This window comes from Sorex araneus, chromosome X (genome assembly GCF_027595985.1).
Source record: "Sorex araneus isolate mSorAra2 chromosome X, mSorAra2.pri, whole genome shotgun sequence".
NCBI classification, from domain to species: Eukaryota; Metazoa; Chordata; class Mammalia; order Eulipotyphla; family Soricidae; genus Sorex; species Sorex araneus.
In genome coordinates, this window is record NC_073313.1 from 117032052 (window position 1) to 117056858 (window position 24807).

At 38.4% G+C, this 24807-nt stretch overlaps 1 protein-coding gene across 4 annotated transcripts in view; it reads right to left on the reverse strand.

The window, feature by feature from the left end:
* The window catches only part of KLHL13 (kelch like family member 13), a 262857-nt gene that overhangs the window by 226929 nt on the left and 11121 nt on the right, over nucleotides 1-24807 (reverse strand). For 2 of the 4 annotated variants that reach the window (XM_055122451.1, XM_055122447.1), the window contains exon 2: nucleotides 23071-23119. The exons of the other annotated variants lie outside the window; for them this stretch is intronic. The gene's annotated coding sequence lies outside the window, so the exon portion shown is untranslated. The remainder of the gene's footprint in view (nucleotides 1-23070; nucleotides 23120-24807) is intronic. 4 annotated transcript variants of the gene reach the window in all.

The following is a 24807-nucleotide window of genomic DNA, read 5'->3' on the forward strand; positions in this document are numbered from 1 at the left end:
ATGTGAAAAAATGCTCTACACCACCATTCTTCAGGTATATACAAACCAAAGCAATAATGAGATACCACCTCACACCAGACAGACTGGCACTCATCAAAAAGAACAACAGGCTACTTTCCGCACAGACGAGACCCTGAGTGGCCCCACACTAATGGCTCCTCCACTCCTGAATGACCATGATCCCCGAGGCCCACTAATTAATTTTGGAACCCAGTGACTTCTTGCAGAAATGCCTCTAGACTGTGAACTAAGCTATGGCCCCACGGTGACCCGAGAGGGGAAAGGGTTTTCTCTCTCGGCTTTTCCTTTCATCGTTGGCAGCAGCGAGGTGACCGCCATCTTTTAGAGCCCACTAAACAGAGGTACAAGCTTGCAGTGATGCGACTTTTCAAAGAAATTTCTCTGGACTTAATTACTAAAATACCAGAAATCTCAAACTGTGTGGCCGCTGTCCGTGCTACCTTGTATGCTCTCCATTCTCAGCAATGGAAAACAGATTATCAAATGATGCCTTTTCAGCAGGTCTGATTATTGGGGGGAAATTCCAAATAATAATAGTGAGTTTTCTGTTGAAATATTGAATTCAATAAAAGTAAAAAGAAAGTAAAATGAAAATCATCAGACACACAGGCAGGGGGGTTGTGGGATGGAAGGTATACTGGGGTTCTTGGTGGTGGAACATGTGCACTGGTGAAGGGATGGGCATTTGATCATTGTTTGACTGAGACTTAAACCTGAAAGCTTTGTAACTTTTCTCATGGTTATTCAATAATAATAATAATAATAATCGAACAACAACAATGAATGTTGGCAAGGATTTGGGGATAAAGGGACCCTCATTCACTGTTGGTGGAAATGTCAACTGATGGTGGGAATGTCAGCCCTGTTGGAAGTCAGTATGGTCATTACTCAAAAAACTAGCAATTAAGCTTCCATACGACCCAGCAATCCAAATCCTCAGAATATACCCCAAGTGTTCAAAAGTACAATCCAAAAAAGACATCTGTACTCCTATGTTCATTGCTGCAATATTCACAATAGCCCAAATCTGGAAACAATCCACATGCCCAAGAACAGATGACTGGATAAAGAAATTATCGTACACATATGCAATGGAATTCTACTCAGTGGTAAGAAAAGATAAAGTAATGCAATTTGCGGCTATGTGGATGGACCTGGAGAATATCATGTTACTCACAAAGAGTGACTGACAGAGAGTCTCTTGCCTGCACGCCTGGCTGTCTTCCCTAGGGCCCCTTGGAGGGGGTGGGCTCCAGCTTCCCTCCCCGCTCCGAGCAGGCTCCCATGGCCGAAGACCTCCGGAGCCTAGCCACAGCCATGCTCAAGCCCCCTCTTCACATGTTCGGACGAGCCTCACGTTGAAGATACCGGCAGAGGAATACAGGTGTGTGAGACCCGGGGTTGAGACCTCCAAGACTGCTCGGATCGGGACTGAGCCTCTTCCATCCAGATTTCTCATTTTCCAGTAGCTAGGCGGTCAAACCCAGGGACTGCCCCTGGCACTGTGTAATACAACCAACGGCCAACATCCAGAGACTTAAAACAAAGCTCCTGGACGCGCAGCCACTTCGCGGCCTTGTGACATCTTATAGCCTACTTCTCCCTCTGGGAGAATCTGGCGAGCTACCGAGAGTTTCCTACCCACATGGGAGAGACTCGCAAACTCCCCATGGTGTATTCATATGCCAAAACCAGTAACAATGCTGGGTCTCATTCCCCTGACCCTGAAAGAACCTCCAATGTGGCATTGTTGGGAAGGACTAGTAAAGAGAGGCTTCTAAACTCTCAGGGCTAGGACGAATGGAGATGTTACTGAGACTGCTCGATAAATTCAATGATCAACAGGATGATGATGATGATGATGATGATGATGATGATGATGATGTGGATGGACCTGGAGAATATCATGTTAGTCACAGAGAGTGACTGACACAGAATGATCTCTCTCATATGTGGGATATAAAGAAAGAGAATAACAAAGCCCCAAATGCAATAGAAACAAAGATCAGAACTGTTCTTCAGAACCGTAACTGGGTTGGGTTAGGGTAAGTTAGGGAAGGGAACACTAGGAAAATGGTGGAAGGAAAAGTGCCTGCACTAGAGGCACTTTTAAATTCATTTCTTAAATTCACACGAATTTAAGAGAATAGGGGGTGTGAAAATCATAAAGATATACTTTTAAAAAATTGATACACAGCTACAAAGCTGTTTAGAAGCATGTGCTTTATTTTATTAGTGAATCACCGTGAGGTACAGTTATAGACTTACAAACTTCCGTACTTACATTTCAGTCATACAATGGTCAAGTATCCATCCCTTCACCAGTGCCCATTTTCCACCGCCAATGGTCCCAGCATCCCTTCCACCACCTCCAACCCTTTCCCTCCACCCACCGCACCCCGCTACTGTGGCAGGGCATTCCCTTTTTCGCTCTCTTTCCTTTTGGATGTTGTGGTTTGCAATAGAGGTATTGAGTGGCCATCATGTTTGGTCTATAGTCTAGAAGCATGTGCTTTTTAACATGTCAATTTTTTAATTACCAAAACCCATAGCTTACTTTCACTTTTTCTTTTATTTTAAAGTTATGAAGTTATTCACGATTGGGTTTGAGGTATACAATGTTCCAACACCAATCCCTTTGCCAGTGTATGATTAAATATAAAATTAACCTTAAGTTACATTGAGGTGCAAAGTCAATGTAGAAAAGGCATTGGCACATTTAATTGTATATCATTCCAATATTTTTTGGGTAAGCTTCCTATGGTAGTCTCAAGTACATAAAACTTAAAAGAACCTTCAGTTATCTGGAAATTTCCCTTTAATTCTTGAGAGGAGAGAGAAACAGAAAGAACATGAGATTAATGACAAAGTACAAACTGATCTCTTAGAGGTTCTAAAGTGAGAAATATCAATATATGTCTCTGAACCTATAAATATAACATTTCATAAGGCATAAGTAGAGATATACATGGGCTTCTTTCTTATCACACACATACTGCCCTTAAGGAGTAACAATCTCTACTCTATAAATTCTATCTACCTACATCTAATCAATCTTGTTCTGGGAGTACCCTTTTAGATTTGTTTATACAGTATTTTCTTAGAGGTATGGGGGCGGGGAAGTAAATGTTCTCCCCTCACCTTTTCAACTTTAAGTTTAATGTTGTATAGTTCTCTTCTCTCTGTGACACACTCTCTTTGCCCATGCATTTTGCCAAAATTCAGCATTCTATTTTAGCTTTTAATTTTTAATTTTTTTAGTTTGGGAGACATACCCAATGGTTTTTCATTGGAGGGGCTCTCTCCCAGTGATACTTATGCACCATGCAGTTCCAAGATCAAACTTGACCTTCTGCACACTGAGCTGTGCTTAGTTTACTGAGCTACCTCTCTGCTCTTCATTTTAGTGTGATAAATATTTTTTAAACAACTTGGCTCCCAAATGCATTGAGAGAGTTCATGCCATCTTCTATTAGTCAGACAACTGGCAAAAATAAGCAAAGGCCTGAAGTTGCAGCTGCTACCATGTTCTCAGTTACTTCAGGAATTTTTACAGTTTATTAGCATTACTGGAGAGTTTATGCAATTATATACAGTATATCATGAATAATACATGCATATTACTAGTCTTACTAAGGTTGCTGCTTATCCTTACTTTTTTTCCATTAAGGAAAATGCTGACATTGTTATGGTAATTATGGGAATATGTGGTACATTGTGTTTTCACCTCTGAGCAAAAACTTCAAAGCCTATTAAGTTTCTTTTCAAAATTAGAATATTAGATAGCATGCCAGCCTCATGATCCATTTTGCTTTCAACCCAGTCAGATAAATCATCCAAAAATCATTTCCATTGTTCACACAACTGCTCAAAATCTGCCAATGGTCCAACCACCCTAACTTGACCTTGTAGTTAATTATTCAAATTCTTCTCTTTTTACTCTATTTTCCCCCCTGTCTTCTCTCTTACTAAATGCTGTTCAACTAGACAGAACCCAGAAGTCATCTGCACATGCTCCTCATTTGCATTTTGATTTATAATTTCCCTAGGCTCTTGGGGGAAGGAGTGGTGCTGGATTTTATTATGCATGAAACACTATCATTAACAGTAAATAAAAAAATAAGTAAAAGAAAAAATTAAAATGAATTCCTCAGATTCAGAATGTCCTCTCATATCAAAATTCCACTGAGCTATCAAGGCTCACCTCCAAGCCTAGGAGTCCTTGGTTGAACCTACCTTAGCTAGTACAGCCATTTCTAATCCTTTGGCACTTTTTTCTCAATTACAGTTCTCAATTCTGAACATATCACTGTCAATTCAGTAACATGCAAGCTCCTTGAATATAGATCAAATAATTTCTTCCTCTCCATTAGACTATCTATCTCCTTAAAATTAGATAGGTTGAACTGGAGAGATAATGCAGAAATTAAGGTGCCTGGCTTGTGCGAAGCTGACCCTGGTTCTATTCTTGAGTGCTTCCAGGACTGATCCCTGAGTACAGAGCCAGAAGTAAGCCCTGAGCATTGCCAGATCTGACTCAACCTGGTTCCCCTCCCAAATAAAATAAAATAAAATTAGACGGATTGGCTTGAAAGATCCCCAGGGCTCCTCCTGGCTCGAATATTTTTATACAGCTATTTCTTTCTTCTCTTATTGTATGAATACTGCAGTCATCTGATAACTATTTCAAAGTTTATCTGATTTTACCAATACCCTATGTATAATTATCCAGTCTTGCTTGCAGTAAAACACAATTTCCATATAGCAAACTAGAGTATTTAGCTTCGTTAAGCATATATAATCAGATAAAATTTTCATTCACTTTTATTCAATAAACATTAAGTAAACATCAGGGCCAGGTAACCCCATCACACATACTGAAATGATTCACCTGGTCTCTTCCCTCTCTGTCACTACCTAGTGGGATAGAGAAAAGTAAAATCATTACTTATAATTAATATGTTAAAGATACAAATAGTACTAAAGAAATGTAAGGAAGAAACAGGGTAAGGGACGTAGCTCAGGGGTGGAATACTTGCCTTGCTTGTGAGAGGTTCTGGGATTAATCCCCAGGACCACAAAAATGGAAAAATGGAAACAAACTAAGACTGAAACACAAGCCATCAGCATTTCACAGACAGTACTAAGAATAAAACTGTGATGAGTAGAAGCATGACATGTTTGGGGAAGTGCAACTTATAGTGTAATTGTAGGAGTGGTTGCAAGAGGAGCTAGAACAGTGTTTCCCAAAATGGACAACACTGCCCCCTTGGTTGAGAGATCCTGGAACAGTTTAGGGAGGTGGCAATAGCATCAGTTATCATGGGGTTGGCGGTGGGGAGTGGGGGACATTTTCTGTTTGGTTAAAGGTGGCAGATTTCCAGAATGGGGTTTGCTGTTTATTTTCCCCTCGTTTCATTTTTGTTGTTGTTGTTGTTATTTAGGGGATATACCCTGCAGTGTTAAAGGCTTGGTCCTGGTCTTATGTTCAGGGATACTTGGTGCTTGAGTAACCCTAAGCAGTTCTGGAAATCAAGCCAGAGTTGACTACATGCAAGGCAAGCACTTCAATCCCTGTACTGTCGCTCTAATCCTGCTTATGCTTTTTTATTTTCTGAAAAGAGGGCAGTAGGAAAAATTACCTTGGGAACTTTTGATGCCCAAATTTGTGGCAACTTTATATGTCATGCTGACAAGTTTGGACTTCTCTCATGAATAAGATGGGTGGCCAATATTAGAGAAATATCTGTAGTCAGGTCCTAAAATTAACCAAAGATTCAAGTTTCGCATTAGACACAGCATATGACAGAGTTTTAGCTATTTCTCAATATTTTCTTCTCCTTTATTCTATAGTAAATACATATGGCCACATAGCTAAAACCCAAATTACCCAGATTCTTTTGTAGCTAGGTGTCACCATATGATTAAGGTCTAACAGTGGGATAGGTATGTAACATATATAAAACTGTTAAATTGCATCCTTAAATAGAAGTCATGTCTTTTCTCCTGTCCATTTTCCCTTTTTTTGGTTGGAAGAAGTTAATAGCAAGTTAGAGCAGTCATGACCTAGCGTCTCTTTTTATTCTTTTTTTTGGGAGGGGAGTTGGGGGCTCATAACCGGCAGTGCTCAGAGTTTACTCCTGGCTCCGTGTTTAGGAGTTACTACGAACAGTGGTTGGGGAACCCTAATTGGTGCTGGCAATAAAAGCAGGGTTAGTATAAGCATCTTAAACCCTGTACTATCTCACTGGTCCCAGAAACCAGCTTTTAAAAGTGTGGGTGTGACTCCATGGGACTGTGAAAAACGTGGCAGCAGTAAAAAATTTCTAAATGCACAACGAACAAAAATTAATTCAAAATCAAATGTTTAACATATCCAAGGTGTTGCTGACAGTGCTTACCTGTACTGCATGGTTGGTGAGACTTCACTGAAGCCATACACCGTGTGTGTTCTGTATTGAACATACCCATACCACACACCTGTGATTGCTGCCAGAAATACCTTAACTCAGATTTGAGAATACTGTATGTTATGAATTAGTTTCTACTGCACAGTCAAAGTGTTCTGCATTTATAGATATGTAATAGCTTAGTTACAGAAAATAAAGGCAAGATTATCTATAATCATTCTTCAGCATGTAAAAATCACATTAGTATGTCTTTGGATTTCACTGTCTCAGAATATTTAATTAAAAAATTGTTATGTCTCTTTTACAAAAAGAAATCATTCAATCACTCCAAGACAAAACCCTTAATAGTTCTCTACCATCACAGCTGCATAGGTATGATCATAATGTTTTTAAACATAAACAAGGGAAATAAAATTAAACACAAATGAAATTCCACACACTAAAGTTAATGTTTATTTAATTAGCAATAATTATTTAAATTTTATAACAAAATAGTTTTGTTTATTAATGCATCTAAATTTATGCAGAAGAGCTAAAATTACTGATGACAATGCAGCAGAGTTTTCACTGTGAGATTGGAATACACCTAAACTGGCAGGAAAAGAAAATATGCTGAATCATTTTGCAATGTAGATTTACTTATAATAATCATGACGGTGTGGAAAACCTCTTCACTAAGTTTGTAGTAAAGTTTTGCCTGCAAAGAGTATGGTACCAGTCCAACTAAATAATATTCTTATACCAAGCAAACAGTATAGTACAATAAGCTAAAATTTTGAACAACTTTTAAAATCTTCAAACATAGAAAAATTCTTAAGAAATATGTTATTACATATGCTTAGGGGATAATCTTGACCATTCCTGGCAGTGATTGTAGAACCACGTGGTGCAGGGGATTAAACCCAGGCCTCCTACATACAAAGCACAGAACTCAGTCTACTGAGCTCTCTAGATATTTACTTGCATTTTCTAAAACTTATTATTTAATTGCAAAGACTTAAAACTCACACAACAGATCTCATGTTACATGTCAGAAATAGTCATGGGGAAAAGTATTGGGAGGAAATTTATAAATTTCTTTATTGAATGATACTGTTTCTAAAAGAACTTCTGAAATTAGTAATGACCAATCCTGTAATCTTATGCCAGGCTTGAGACACCCTAAAGTTTGCAGTTCAGTTAGATGAAACATTTGTTTTTTTTAATTTTTTAAATTTTATTGAATCACCGTGAGATAGTTACAAGCTTTCATGTTTGGGTTACAATCTCACAATGATCAAACACCCATCCCTCCACCAGTGCACACTGCCCACCACCAATATCCCGGGTATACCCCCCTTTCCCACCCTCCCCCTGACTTTAAGGCAGACAATATTCCCCATACTCTCTCTCTACTTTTCGGCATTATAACTTGCAACAGACACTGAGAAGTCATCATGTTTGGTCCATTATCTATTTTTGGCATGCATCTCCCATCCCAACTGGTTCCTCCAGCCAAGTTAGATGAAACATTTCAATGGCACAGTTGTTACTTTCTATAGAAACATTTATGAAGGAAACACACATGAGGAATTTTTGTCTTATTGCCCCTTGGAAGGGCATACAAAAGAAAAAGATATATCAACTTTAAAAGTTTCACAAATGGGAATGTAAAGTAACAGAATGGGAGGCTAACACCCAGGAACAATAGAGATAAGTACCAGGAGGATTACTCCACAGCTTAGAAGCTGGCCTGACATGCTGGGAGAAAAGGCAGCTCAGATAGTGAAGGGACCACCAAGTAAAGGGTGCTAGGAGGGCCCATTAGGGATGGGAGATGAAGGCTGAAAGTAGACTATAGAACGAACATGATGGCCACTTAATACCTCTAGTGTAAACCACAACACCCAAAAGGAGAGAGAGCAAAAGGGAATGCCCTGCCACAGAGGCGTGGTGGGGTGGGGGTGGTGGGAGGGATGCAGGGACCATTGGTGGTGGAAAATGGGCACTGGTGGAGGGATGGGCACTTGACCACTGTATAACTCAAATGCAAGCACGAAAGTTTGTAAGTCTGTAACTGTACCTCATGGTGATCCACTAATAAAAAAATTGAAATAAATAAATAAATAAAATCTTCACAAATGAAGGTTTACAGGGGGAAAATTCCATTGGAGTCTATGCAGATGGCACTAGAGCAATTATGGGCTTCCGATTTGTAGCAAAACTTAAAGCTAGTAACAGTGAACTCATCTACAGAATGGAGCTTACGGAGGCAGTGAGATGTGGAGAGCAGATTGAGGATCTGGAGATTGTGAGGTGGTAGGAGTGGGGGTGGAAAAGAGCGATCCTGGGGCTGGAGTGATAGCACAGCGGGTAGGGCGTTTGCCTTGCACGCGGCCAACCCGGATTCGAATCCCAGCATCCCATATGGTCCCCTGAGCACCGCCAGGGGTAATTCCTGAGTGCAGAGCCAGGAGTAAGCCCTGTGCAGAGCCAGGTGTGACCCAAAAAGCAAAAAAAAAAGAGAAAAGAGCGATCCTGAGACAATAGCGGAGGAATACCAACACTCTGTTAGAGGGTCTGATTTGGGATACATTAAAACCCTACCACTGACTCTATTATAAAATTGCAAATCATAGTGGCTAAATTTTTATGTCACTTCAGGTAAAAATGGCAACATATATATGTTAACCGATAAAATGGGGGTACCAAAGAGATAGTACAGGGTTTAAGACACGTTGATACAAGGCATCATATATGGACTCCTGAGCATCACTAGGAGTGATCCCTGATCACACCGTTGGGAGAAATCTCTGCGAGCAACTTACTATGGCCCTGAAACAAAAATAAAATTAAATGGGAAGTTTTACTTAAAATGTTAACATATGGGGCCAGATAGAAAGTACAGTGGCAGGCTGCTCACCTCGCCATCCAGGCCAGATACCCCACATGGTCAGAAGCCCCACCAGGAGTTACCCCTGAGTCCAGAGCCAGGAGTAAGCTCTGAGCACAGCTGAGTGTGGCCCAAATTTTAAAAAAGTTAATATATGGAAGAATCGGGTAGAAAATAGATCTTAAGAAATGTTTACAGCTTTAGATATTTTATCCTTAAAAATAAGCTTCTGAAAAATTTAATTGGAAGAGCTATAATTGATCACATGATGTGCCTGGAGACAAGGTTTGAGAAATACTTCCCTTCAAATTATTAGTCTAAACCCTAAGTTAATTAATAAAACATAATCAACTGAAACTAAAAAGTCAGTATTTGCCACTAAAAGTTCAAGAATTTGCCAAATTATCACAAAAAACAAGATTTAAAAATTGTTTCCTAAAATATTATTAAAGTATTTGGGCTTGATATTAGGACAGAATTTCCAACCATTTCTGAAAAGGCCTTATGCATCCATCTGCCATTCTGTTGTATGTGTTTATATGAAGCAGCATTCTTAGCATTAATGATTAAATAATAAAGTATTAATCAACCATGAAAAATGTTGAATTTGTTGAAGATGCACTCTCTTGTCCTGCAGTATCAAATATTCAGTCAAAATTAAATCATTTACATAAAAATAAAGAAAAACTAGTATGAAAATTATTTTTTGAAAATTTTCTTTTATCTTTAATAAATTGTAGATTTATACCTACCAAAGTCTTTTTAAAAAATTAATCTCTTTATGATTTATTATCAGTAAATGCTTGCCTGTTGCATATATCTATATAGCCAGGGTCATAAAAAATTTGCTCAGGCAAATGGGATCATCAGGGGAAAAGCTTTAAGAAACTATGATCTATAAAAGCTTGTATTGAGAATAGCAAATTGCACAAGAACTAAGTGTTGAACAAAGTTAAACGGACATACATGATAACTTTTCACATCTGTATTGCAAACCATAGTGCCTAAAGTGAGAGAGAGTAAGAGAGAGAGAGAGAGAGAGAGAGAGAGAGAGAGAGAGAGAGAGAGAGAGAGAGAGAGAGAAGAAGAGAGGTGCTTGCCATAGAGGCAGGATGGAGGGTTGTTTTGGGGATGGGAGGAAAATTTGGGATATTTTGGTACTGGGAAATTACACTGGTGGAGGGATGGGTGTTGGAACACTGTATGACTGAAACCCGATCATGAACAGATTTGTAATCGTCTATCTCAGTGATTCAATAAAATAAAAATAATAATAAAAAATAAAGTAGGGGAAATTCAAAAATAAAGAAATGAAAAAACCTAACATTAAATTTTTTTAAAAAAAGAAGGAGCCTGGTATCTGGCAAAGAATACCCAATAACTGAGCAGCTGTCACATTCAACCTCCACTGAACTTTAATGCGAGAAAGAATTTTAGTTAATGCACTATATTTGGGGAGCCATTATTTAGAAGCTTAACTTATACCACCTGAATATAACAGTGGAATTCAAAACTAAATCTGGAAGATGTAACAACTGTATTTTCTTTAGCAATAAAAAGCAGACTGAGGGTCAGGGATTTGGCTCAAGTGGTAGAGCATATGCCTAGCATGTATGAGGTACTGTATGACCACTCTCAATATCACCTGATGCAGCAAAAAGGAATTTTTTAAAAGTGCTCTATAATTAATTTTCTCTCATTTGAATAAGAATATACAGGTGAATATCCTGCTTAGGAGACTCCATTTCATACTATGTGAGGCTTTTTGTCCTTTCCCCCTTTCCATTCTCTTAAATATTTTTCTAAATAAGAAAAAGAGAATGTACAGGTTATCAGAATATAGATGAATCAAAACAATTTAAACATGAATAGAAGACAAAAATGTTTTCAACACTACCAAATGATAAGGTTAGGACAGTATATTAATGGGCTCTTGTTAATGTATGGTCCTATATTCAATCAGGTTTTTTAACTGATAAAAATTAACAGCATAACTTAGGAAAGGAGGAAAAACATTCACACCTGGGTTGAGCGATATTGATGTGCTCCAAACAGAGAAAACTGATTTATAAGTCTTTCAAATTATTTAAACAAAAGAGCTAAGTATATTAGATCTGCAAGAGTTTTAGGCTGTTCTGCACATACTAGTCCTGACATAGCATATTGTGTACAGAAGCCTAAGAAGCTCTTTGGAGATGCCCCACCAAGGCTTACCCTGAATAGCCAGTGTCTCTTGAGAACTTCCAGAGCAGATACTCAGCCCTTCCTGTTCACATCACATTGAAATTTTCCTTTTTGGTCAGTTTCCTAGCACCACTCAAGATGAGAAATAAATACCAAGTGAATTATTCTATGCTAATAAAGTAAGTTTAGGGAAGACCACCAAGCTTTTCTGTAAATCTATTAGATTATCTTAGAGCTAGAGTCCCCAACCTCATTTGTTTGGGTATGAAAAAAGTGAGTTTATTAACTCATAACTTAAACAAACACTTTAGAAAGCCACAGATCTAATAAACTAGTGGAAATGTCACGCAAATTCTAAACTTGAAGTAATTTGGAAGTAATAGTTTGATGTTGTTGCTTTTTTGCTGTTTTTTATTTTTGAGAGGACATACCCAGTAGTGCTCAGGAACTAACCCTACTCACAGGACGATGCAGTGCTGGGGATCAAATCTGAGCATCCCACATGCAAAGTTTGCACACTAGCAATTTGAATTCTCTTCACAGTTCCTGAAAGTAATATTTTTTATAAAGAAAAGCCAATTAGTAAGTGCTCCTGAAATCACATTGTAGAAATTACCAATTCCTTTACAAGTCACTGGCAGCTGTTCCTCCAAGTCAATGTTAAAGGACAAAGATACCCACTCAAGTCAGTGTCAAGAGTAATAGGTAATTCACAGAAGGTAGTTTGGGCACACAAAGAAATAGGGTTTATAATTAAGGGCAGAACTTCAGCTTGAAGGAATTAGAAACCAATTTCCCTCTTCCCATTGCAGTCAAAATTGACTCTACCAACTAAAGAGTACTAAGACAGACACACCAGACCTTACAAAGTCTTTGCACTGCTTTTTAGAACAAAGGGAGTGCACAGAATAGAATACTGTCAGTAGCTCTGAGAATGAAGGCAGGGCTTTGCTTTGTTCATTGCTGCATCCCTGGAATGTAAGTCAGAAGGTGTTAATTTTTTTCTTGAATGAATTTATATGAAATATCCTACTGGTACTCATCAGAGAAATAAAGGGCTGCCCTGTGTAGTAAGGCTAATTAAAGTCAGTGAGTCACCTTTATTTGAAGATAAAAGCATATTTATCTTAAAGCGGTACATGGACCAAAGTAGCTCACACGCAGAGGCACTGAAAGCCAGTGGAAACCATTTAACTGCCGCCACTATTTGGGGGCCCTAAATTAACAGGAAACTAGCCTATTGTGAGTTAAGTTTATGGTATATTGTAATGGTTTCACTTATAAGAGCAGTGAAGTCATAGATAACGCAGTATTCACATTATTCAAAATCCTCTTTTCTAGGCTTGCTCTTCAAGCTTGTGTTCTCCCTTGAACAGGTATCTCTCTCTTGTCTTTGTTTCTTTGCTGGCTTACCTGCACTCTAGAGAAGCCTGTTCTCTCTCGCTCTCTCTCAAACACATACTTCTCTCTCTCCTCCCATCTTCTAAATAAGTTTCAATAAATTCTACCTTGCTTCAAACAAGGATCCTCTTCTCTGAAAGAAGTGCAACACTTTCCATCTGGACTGTCTTTCAAAAGCAGACCAATTTGACTTGCCTTAAATGAGCAGATTTTCAACATCTTTCCACAGAGCCAAGTACCTTTCCAATGGCTTAATAAGCAAAATTAGCAATGAAAAGGAAAACATGGCCAAATTGGTATCCAACATCCTAAATAAAGCATCATTTCCCCATCTTTAAACTCCACATCACCTGATTTCCTTGTTGCTGAGGATATTTACTATCAATTTCCATGATAAAGATGTGTTGCCAGGTCATTAATATAAAGGTATATTTAGTTTTCTTCTGGTAATAGCCTGGCCCACTCATTTTTGTTGTCTAGTAGCACACCCTTCCCTTAGTATACTGGAGGAGCAAATATCCAGTGGAGCTCCTAAAATGTATAAAGTTAATATTTACAGCAAGTTAATTTGAGTGAGTCAAGAGTTTTTAACTAAATAAAACAACTTTGATCCCCAAGTAGAGGAATGATGAAGTACATTAACTACAGAAAAGCATTTCAAGGTGATTCTGAAAGAAAAGCAGGTAAAATTGGATGCAGCAAGAGATAATATGGATCTACGGATGGAGCTCATAGGTAGAGCACTTGCCTTGCCTCCATGGCTCTGAGTCCCATCCATACACACACACACACCACAGAGAGACAGAGACAGAGAGAGACAGAGACAGAGCACACAAGATAACTCATTTTATAAGATACCTGGGTTCTAATTATGGTAAAAACTTTAATAATAAAATATCATTTTTAGCCTAAAAGATAACACAGAATACAACTTACTACTATAATTCACTTTGGTAGGAGGTGAAAAGTTATACAATCTGAGAAAACGCAGAGTATTACAATACTTTTAATAAGACACTTACTTATTGATGTGTATTGATGTACTGATGTGCATTTACCAATGCATCAATTCAAGGCTGATGAAAATGTTTTAAATTTGAATTGTGATGGTGACTACAAAACTGTATCAAAACCCATTAGCTTGTACAGCTTAATTTTATTTTCATCTTTTGATAAAACCCAAGCAGTGCTCAGGAGACCGTGCAGGGTCCACTAGAGATGAAACCTGGGTGTTCCACAAGCAAAACATATGCTCAACCCTTTGCATTATCACTCAGGTCCAGAATTGTGTAACTTGTTTTTCTTTCTTTAATTGTTTAACATGAGATACACAGATACAAGATTGTTCAAGATTGGGTTTCAGTCATACAATATTCCAACACCTATCCCTTCACCAGTGTATATTTCCCACCACAAATGTCTCCAGCTTCCCTCCCGCCATCTCCCACCCCTCACCTCCAGCCTGTCTCTGTGGCAGGAATTTTCTTCTTTATCTCATTCTCTCTCTCTCTTTCATTTTGGGCATCATGGTTTACAATACAGCTAATGAAAGGTTATCACTCACCTCCTTTTACCTCCTTTCAGCACTCAGTTCTTCAAATATTTTTTTTTGAATCACCCTGAGATAGACCCTTACAAAGCTGTTCATAATTAGGTTTCAGTCATACGGTGTTCCACCACCAATCCCTCCACCAGTGTATATTTCCCACCACCAATATGCCCAGTTTCCCTCCTGCCACCCTTTGCCTAGCATGTCTCTATGGCAAGCACTTTTTCACCTCGATCTCTGTCTCTGTCTTCGTTTCTGTCTTTGTCACTCTCTCACTCATTCTCTCTCATGTTCATTTATTTACCTTTTTCAGCATGCAATTCTTATCCAGAGTAATCATTTCCAACTATCTTTGTCATGGTGGTACCTTCTCTATCCCAACTGCCTTCTCCCACAGTATTTGAGGTAGGTTTCCAACTGTGGACCAATCCTCCTGGCCTGTTTCTATTGTCCTTGGGTATTGGTTTCGTATTGTTTTTTTCCCATATATCCCACAAATGAGTCCAATCATTCTATGTCTATCCCTCTTCTTCTGCTTCATTTCACTCGTCATGATATTCTCCATGCCCATGCATTTATAAGCAAATTTTATAGCTTCATTTTTCCTAAAAGCTGCATAGTATCCCATTGTACAGTTGTACCATAGTTTCTTTAACCAGTATCTGTTATCAGGCACTGTTTCCAGATTCTGGCTATTGTGTATAGTGCTGTAATGAACACAGAAGTGAAGACAGCATTTCTGCAGTGTGTTTTGGGCCCCCGAGGTATATTCCAAGAAATAGTATTGCTGGGCCATATGGAAGCTCAATTTCTAGCTTTCTGAGGAATGCCCACATTGATTTTCAAAAAGACTGGACCAGTCAGCATTCCCATCAACGATGAAGAAAGTCCTTTTCTCCCCACATTCATGCCAGCATTGGTCGTTCTTGTTCTTTTTAATGTGTGTCAGTCTGTGGTGTGAGATGATATCTCATTGTTGTTTTGATTTGCATCTCCCTGATGACTAATTATATAGGGGATTTTTTCCATGTGTCTTTTGTCCATTTGTATTTCTTCTTTGAGAAAGTTTCTGCTCATTTCTTCTTCCCATTTTAATAGGATTGGGTATTTTGTTCTTGTAAAGTTCTAGTAGTGCTTTATATATCTTGGATATTAACCTATTATTAGATGGCCACTGGATAAATATTTTTTCTCATTCTGTGATCTGTCTTTGTAACTTGTTCACTATTTCTTCTGAGGTGCAGAAGTTTTTTAGTTTAATGTAGTCCCATTTGTTTATGTTTGTTTTCACTTGCTTCATAAGTGGTGTTTCATCTTTGAAGATGCCGTTAGCCTCAGTATTATGGAGTGTTCTGCCCACATTTTCCTCCATGTATCTTATGGATTCAGATCTGATATCTAGGTTCTTAATTCATTTTGATCTAACTTTTGTGCCTGGCATTAGAAAGAGGTCTAAGTTCATTTAATTGCATGTAGCTGCCCAGTTTTCCCAGTACTATTTGTTAAAGAGGCTTTCCTTGCTCCACTTTATATTTCTTGATCCTTTACCAAACATTAGGTAATCCTGATGGTCAGTGTCAGGATACTTGACTCGTTCTATTGATCTGTGGGTCTGTCTTTAATCCCGTACCATGCTGTTTTAATTACTACCACTTTATAGTACAGTTTGAAGTTGGAGAAGGTGAAGTCTTCCATCTTTTTCCCAAGGATTTCTTTATTTTTTGGGGGGTCACACCCAGCAATGCACAGGGGTTACTCCTGGCCCAAGCACTCAGGAATTACCCCTGGTGGTGCTCAGCGGACCATATGGGATGCTGGGAATCAAACCCAAGTTGGCAGTGTGCAAGGAAAATGCTCTACCCGCTGTGCTATCGCTCCCCACCGCCAAGGATTTCTTTAGCTATTCATGAGGGTTTGTTGTTCCATATGAATATGAGAAGTGTATGATCTATTTCTTTGGAAAAATGTCACGGGTATTCTTATAGGAACTGCACTGAACCTGTATAATGGTTCAGGGAGTATGCACAAAACAAGAGAACTTCGAAGAGATGGGTAAATTCCAGGTTTCCTATAAGTTCCAAAGGCTGAACCAAGAAGATTTGGAATATCTGAACAGACCTCTCACCATCGAGGAAATTGAAACAGTAATCAAAAGTCTTCCCCAAAACAAAAGTCCAGGCCCAGATAGATTCACTAGTGAATTATTTCAAACCTTTAAAGAGGACCTACTGCCAATCCTTTTCAAGCTTTTCCAGGAAATTGAAGAAACAGAAACACTCCCAAACTGTTTCTCTGAGGCAAATATCAACCTAGTATCCAAAGCAGAAACAGACACCACAAAAAAAGGGAAAATTATAGACTGATGTCTCTGATGAAAGCTGCAACAAAATACTAGCAAATAGAATCCAACACCTCATCAAAAAGATCGTACACCAGGGCCGAGTAGTACTCATCCTGGGGATGCAAGGAAGGTTTAACATTCACAAGTCAATCAACATAATACATCATACCAATAAAAGTAAAGATAATACCATATTATCATACCAGTAGATGCAGAAAAAGTATTTGACAAGATCCAGCACATGTTCATGATAAAGCCTCTCAAAAAAATGGAAGTTGAAGGAACTTTCCTCAATACAGTCAAAGCCATCTACCACAATCCCATAGCAAGCATTATCCTCCATGGAGGAAAAACTAAAAGCCTTCTCTTTAAGATCAGGCACAAGACAAGTTTGCCTACTTTTGCCACGTCTATTCAACATAGTACTGGAGGTACTTGCCATAACAATTAGGCAAGATAAAGATACCAAAGGCATCCAGATAGGAAAGGAAGATATCAAGCTATCACTATTTGTAGATGACATGACACTATACTTAGAGAATCCTAAAGACTCCGTGAAAAAGCGCCTAGAAACAATAGATTTGTATAGTAGAATGGAAGGTTACAAAATCACTATTCAGAAATTCATGGATTTACTATACACAAATAATCAAAGAGAAGAGAGAGAGATGTTAGAAAAACAATACCATTTAAAATTGTGCTTTAGTGAATCAAGTACCACAAACTAAGTTTATCCAAAGAAGTGAATGCCTTCTACAAAGAAAACTATAAAATACTACTTCATGAAATGAAAGAGGACACAAGAAAATGGAAACACATCCCCTGCTCATGGATTGAAAGGATTATTGTACTATGTTTTTTTATATCCCACAAATGAGTGCAAAAATTCTGTCTGTCCCTCTACTGCTAACTCATTTCATGAATTTTATAATTTAAGTGGGTAAATTGTATGAGCTATGAACTATATCAATAAAATGTACAAAAGTGTTAAACACATTTGTGAAGTAAAATGTTGTACACAAAAGCAGAGCTCTGGGTAACCACCAATAAAGGATTCTGATTTGATTTTCCCTTGAAATTTTGTTGTTTCTAATTCAAAACAAACATGCACTCCCAGCACAGCTATGCACACAGCTTTGGACTTTAAAATATTCAGAACTCTTCCTGATTTCTCATTAATATCCCCTTCAAAATTGCCATATTCAAAGTATTTCTACAAATTTGAAGTATAAAATAACATAACATGAGGCTGACAGTAGACACAAGGGCCAGGAAGATTGCTCCATAGGTGGAAGGCTGCCTCATCAATGGAGGGGAGAAGGAAGCTGGAATAGAGAAGGGATCACTAAGAATATGATGGTTGGAGGAATTGGTCGGGATGGGAGAAATGTGCTGAAAGTAGATAATGGACCAAACATGATAACCTCTCAGTATCTGTATTGCAAACCATAATGCCCAAAAGTAGGGAAAGAGTATGGGGAATATTGTGTGCCATGGATGTGGGGGGAAGGGGAGTATACTGGGGAGATTGGTGGTGGAGAATGTCACTGGGGCAGGGATGGGTGTTTGATCATTGTGTGATGGTAACCCACACATGAAAGCTTGTAACTATCTCATGGTGATTGAATAAAAATTTAAAAATAAAAGTATCCTCTACAAATTTAACAACCTGCTCTGATCAGTCTGTGTTCTGGAAATATTCTCCATAATATTTCCCAACAAGCCTAGTTTAGTTAACATGCTCCTTGATATGATGACCATAAATAACAATAAACTTAATTATTTATAAATAATAGAGATAATAAAAAGAAGTGGGCTGGAGTGATAGCACAGAGGTAGGGCATTTTCCTTGCATGCGGCCAACCCGGGTTCGATTCCCCCGCCCCTCTTGGAGAGCCCGGCAAGCTACCGAGAGTATCTCGCCTGCATGGCAGAGCCTGGCAAGCTACCCGTGGCATATTCTATATGCCAAAAAACAGTAACAACAAATCTCAAGATGGAGTTGTTACTGGTGCCTGCTTGAGCAAATCGATGAGCAACAGGATGACAGTGACAGTGACAATAAAAGGAAGTGCAATTGAAAAGCAGACTCAAAATAGAATGTATGAATTTACTTTTTTCTGCCTTTGCTTTCATTTGTTGTTTTGTGGATGACCAGGGGCCACACACAAGCTTGGTTGTGATGCTTGCATACTCATTTGTGATGCTCCTTGGGCAGGGTATCACCTATATGTCTGTGGTGCTTATACACTTAGCTATGATGGTCATAGGAAGTCACATGATTTTAGATGTGAAGTTTGTACACAATAAGCACATATTCTGACCAGAGACTGCACTCTTTTTGTCATGGTGCTGGTGCATATTCTCTCTATGGTGCTCACCAGGGGCTGCTGTGATGCTCACACACATGCTCATTGGAGTTTCACTCCTAGACACACAGTGTTCACATCTTTCATTTTGGCCCACCAGGGGTTGCCCCCTTTAGTTGGGATAATCACACAAACCTTAACCACAATTCCCTGCAGCACTGAGGATCTCGAACAGCAGAGCTATCAGGGTATTCTTTGCATGTGGATAGCACCAGAGACTGAAGTCACAGCCTCACATTTACAAGGCAAACCCTTTGGTTACTGAGCCATTTTCTCAGCTACCTAGAAAACATAGATTTTATTCTTTTACTTATTAGGTATGTAACCCTGGGGAAACTGTTTGCCTTCTCTAGACATTAGTTTCCTAATTTTAAAAAGAGAACAATAATAGATTATTTTAGAGCACAGTTTTGTGATTTAAATGTGTTAATGCATATAAAGCATCAAGAGTACCAGACTTATGATGGGTAGCACTGTAGCACTGTCGTCTCATTGTTCATGGATTTGCTTGAGCGGGCACCAGTAATGTCTCCATTGTACGACTTGTTGTTACTGTTTTTGGCATATCGAATATGCCACGGGTAGCTTGCCAGGCTCTGCCATGCAGTCGGGATACTCTCGGTAGTTTGCCAGGCTCTCCGAGAGGGACAGAAGAATCGAACCCGGGTCGGCTGTGTGCAAGGCAAATGCCCTACCCACTATGCTATCACTCCAGTCCATGATGGGTAGGATAATAATTTATTAATTATTCACTGGTATTAGTGTCAATTTTGGCTGACAACAAGTATTCAAATTCCTTGTTGCCTTTGCTAGTTTTCAGTCAATTTCAGGATAATGGAAACATTTCCTCCCTCCTAACAGAGTGGTTCACTCAAAAAATGCTTGTTCACATCATCCTCAATGGAGAAAAACTTAGGGCCTTCCCTCTAAGATCAGGGACAAGACAAGGATGTCCACTCTCACCACTTCTGTTTAACATAGTACTGGAGATTCTTGCAATAGCAATTAGGCAAGAAAAAGACATTGAGGGCATACAGATAGGGAAGGAAGAAAACAAGCTCTCACTATTCGCAGATGATACGATACTATACCTAGAGAAACCCAAAATCTCTACCAAGAAACTCTTAGAAACAATAGACTTGTACAGTAAAGTCAATACTAAAAAATCCATGGCCTTTCTATCTGCAAACAACGAAACAGAGGAAAGTGATGTAAAAAAAACTCCTTCACAATCGTGCCCCAGAAAATCAAGTACCTCAGAATCAGCTTAACCAAGGAAGTAAAGGATCTCTACAAAGAAAACTACAAAACGCTAATCAATGAAATAAAAGAGGACACAAGGAAATGGAAACATATTCCTTGCTCATGGATAGGAAGAATGAACATTGTCAAAATGGCAATACTCCCCAAAGCACTGTACAGATTCAATGCGATCCCTATTAGGATACCCATGAAAAACTTCAAAGAAATGGAGCAAACACTTCTGAAATTCATATGGAACAATAAACGCCCACGAATAGCTAAAGCAATTCTTGGGAAAAGGACGATGGGAGGCATCACCCTCCCCAACCTCAAACTCTACTATAAAGCAGTAATAATCAAAACAGTATGGTACTGGCCCAAAGGCAGATCCGCAGACCAATGGAACAGGGTGGAATATCCCCACACACAACCCCAATTGTATGAACATCTAATCTTTGATAAGAGAGCAAGAAATGTGAAGTGGAGCAAAGAAAGACTCTTCAACAAATGGTGCTGGTATAACTAGACAACCACTTGTAAAAAAATGGGTTTAGATCTCTGCCTATCACCATGCACAAAATTTAGATCAAAATGGATTAAAGACCGCAACATCAGACCATAATCCATAAGGCACATTGAAGACAAGGTTGGCAAAACTCTCCACGACATTGAAGCTATTGATATATTCAAAGATGACATGCCACTGACAAACCAAGTGGAAACAGAGATAAATAAATAGGACTATATTAAACCAAGGAGCTTCTGCACTGCAAATGATACAGTGACCAAAGTACAAAGACAATCTACAGAATGGGAAAGAATATTCACCCAATACCCATCAGATAAGGGGCTGATATCAAGGATATACAAGGCACTGGTTGGAATCTACAAGAAGAAAACTCCCAACCCCATCAAAAAATGGGGGATGGAAATGAACAGAAACTTTCTCAAGGAAGAAATACAAATGGCAAAAAGGCACATGAAAATATGCTCTTCATCACTAATCATCAGAGAAATGCAGATCAAAACAACTATGAGATACCACCTCACACCACAGGGACTGGCACACATCCAAAAGAACAAAAGCAACCACTGTTGGTGTGGATGTGGGGAAAAAGGGACCCTCCTACACTGCTGGTGGAAATGCTGACTGGTTCAGCCCTTTTGGAAAACAGTATGGTCACTTCTCAAAAAATTAGAAATTGAGCTCCCATTTGACCCAGCAATACCACTTCTGGGAATATATCCTGGAGAGGCAAAAAAGAACAGTCGAAATGACATCTGCACTCGAATGTTCATTGTAGCACTGTTTATAATAGCCAGAATCTGGAAAAAACTCAAGTGCCCGAGAACAGATGACTGGTTAAAGAAACTCTGGTACATATATACAATGGAATACTGTGCAGGAGTTAGAAAAGATGAAGTCATAAAATTTGCATATAAGTGGATCAACATGGAAAGTATCATGCTAAGTGAAATATAAAATAAAATAACAGAATAGGAGACTAACACCCAAGAATAGTAGAGATAAGGACCAGGTGGTTGGCTCCAAGGCTTGGAAGCTGGCCCCACATGCTGGATGAAGGGGCAGCTCGCATAGAGAAGGGAACACCCGGTAAAGTGTGGTTTGAGGACCCGCATGGGATGGGAGATGCACTCTGAAAATAGAATATAGACTAAACACGATGGCCACGTAGTGCCTCTGTTGCAAACCACAACAGCCAAAAGGAGAGAGAGAGAACCAGGGGTAATGCCCTGCCACAGAGGTGGGGTGGGGTGGGGGGATGGGGTGGGAGGGTGGGAGGGATACTGGGAACATTGGTGGAGGGGACTGGGCATTGGTGGAGGGATATAAACAAAATGCAAACATGAAAGTTCATAAGTTTGTAACTGTAACTTGTGGTGATTCACTAATAATAATAAAAAAAAACAAAAAAAAAACAAGATAATTGGGACCAGTCTTATGGGTATTTTAACTTGATATTTTGCCTATAATTGTTACCACACTTCTGAGGCATTTATTAAATATTTGTTGCATATTAAAATATATTAAAATGATTTTAAATAATTAAAAAATTGAATAAAACTACTTTAATATTAGAAATAATTAGATTAATAATGCAAAAAGTTATTTTAAGCAAACATCATTCTACCATGTTAATAAACATAAACAAAGGTTATTAATCCAATAACTTTTTAGAAAAGCTGATGATGTCTTTCAATAAATTCCAAAATGTTATTTTTTATTGTGATATGTTGGTTTCATCACCATATAATTTTAAATGTTATAATTTGTTTTGCCTCTTCAAAGAGTTTGGAAATATTTGGCACAGTGTCAGAAATGGCCAATTGTTATCTATGTACGTGATATTTTTTCATTAAAAATCCCCAAATGAAAAAAATGCTTGTTCATTTGATATAATATCTACTGATATGATGACACATCTATAAATAGTAAAAATGCTCAGAAAATTCCTTAATCCAAAACTCATTTTAATGAATACCAAATTGCTACAAGGTGATGTACAGGTATAAAATGATATTTGGTATTTCTATCATTGATGATTCACCCCATGAACTGAAAGACTATATATATGAAAAAATCTTTGAGACTAAAGAGTCATATTAGTACAAAGTGCTGGATTAGAAACTAAGTACCCTTCAATTTATTTCTTGCTTACCTCAGATGATAGGGCCCTTTGCAAGCTGCTTAACTTTACTGTGCATACACTGTGAAGAAAACAAGAAAAAAGCCATTTTTCCAAAGAAAGTTTTTCTCTAACTAAAGGGATATCAATCTATAAAGATATAGACTATGATTATATAATTAAAATATTTAACATCTGAGTTCAACACCTGAGTACAGAATGTCTGATTTTCCTAAAACTTCCTTTGCTTATTGTTTCTTCATGCCCAGATATGATGCTTATAGTGACAATCCTTAAATGCTGGTGCCACCTCCAATAAATACTATGCCCTATCTCTGTGGTAGGGTAGAATTTCAGGTACATGGATGTACATCATCATCAGAATCATCACAAAACCCTGTTAATATACAGCAATATGTTTCTTGGTCTCTCTCTTCTGTGCACTTATGGCTACTCATCCATCTTAGCTTTTGACTGACATTAAAAATAATAGATTACACTGGAATATAGGAATGATGCTTTCAGGTATTTTCAACTCAAAGGCTAGACTAGCATTCAACACCTGAAGCTACTGTCAATTAACAATTAAGACTGACTCATTAAATTATCAAAATAACCACTGAACTGTTATCATCTCTAACAATTTTTGAACTTGTTGCTAGATAAGCATTAAAATTATAATAGCTATGAAATTTCATACTCCATATAAAGCAATTCAAACTAGAAAACTAGTTTTATATCTAAACAGTAGACTTAACGTTTAAGAGATACACATTCAAAAGTAGCATTCTAGCTGGAAACAAGGGATTACAAATAAAGACAGACACAATCCCTACTAAAATTCTGCTTCAAATATAAATGGCTTACCTATAGAATGCCCCCACGTTTTAAGTAGTTAAGCCATAAGTCTACAAGAGTCAATAATAAGAATTTGAATCTACTCTGCATCTTGAACTATGCTATGTGTTTAGTGAATATTATTTTGTTGAATTCTTTTTTTTAGAGCCAGCCCGGCAATAGTCAGGGGTTACTTCTGACTCTGCATTCAGGGATCACTCCTGGTGAGGCTCAGGGGGACCATATGAGGTGTCAGGGATTGAACCCAGGTCAGTCAAGTGCAAGGCAAGTACCCTACCTGCTGTGCTCTCACTCCAGTCCCTCACTGCCTTCTTAAGACCATAAATAAGATGAGACTATTTACAGGAGAGGCAAACAAGACTCAAAGAAGTAATAAGAACTGTCCCAAATCTTACTGACAATAAAGAGGCAGAATTAAAATTAGAAGCCAAGGCTGTTAATTCCAAGGCTCCCAAGTTCAGATTCTGAACACCACCTTCTATATCCAAATCCTCAGGAGCTTTGAGCAGGAATTCAATACAACAATGACTAGCCAGGTAAACAGTTTGTTGATTAGGGCAGCCAGAATAAAGAGGAAAGGAAATAATATAAATCAGTAAAAATATTTAATGGGTGACCTACACCATTTCTTTCAACCTCTTTCTTTTCTAGCATCTTTCTCCTGTGGAGCAAATCAATTCAGCTGATTTGCAATAGGCTCCACTCAGCAGCTCCCCATTTTCAAAGGTAAGTCAAATGCTGGAGACCTTTCACTGACCTTTAAGCACATGGACCCCAAGAACTTTCCTCAACTATTCTATATATTAAATTTGAGCAGTCAGCAATTTTAAAAAGCCATTTAGATACTGAGTGTGCTACAAATAAAAGTGGCTTTAAAGTAAAAATGCTAACTTCAATCAGCGAGGCAGGAAA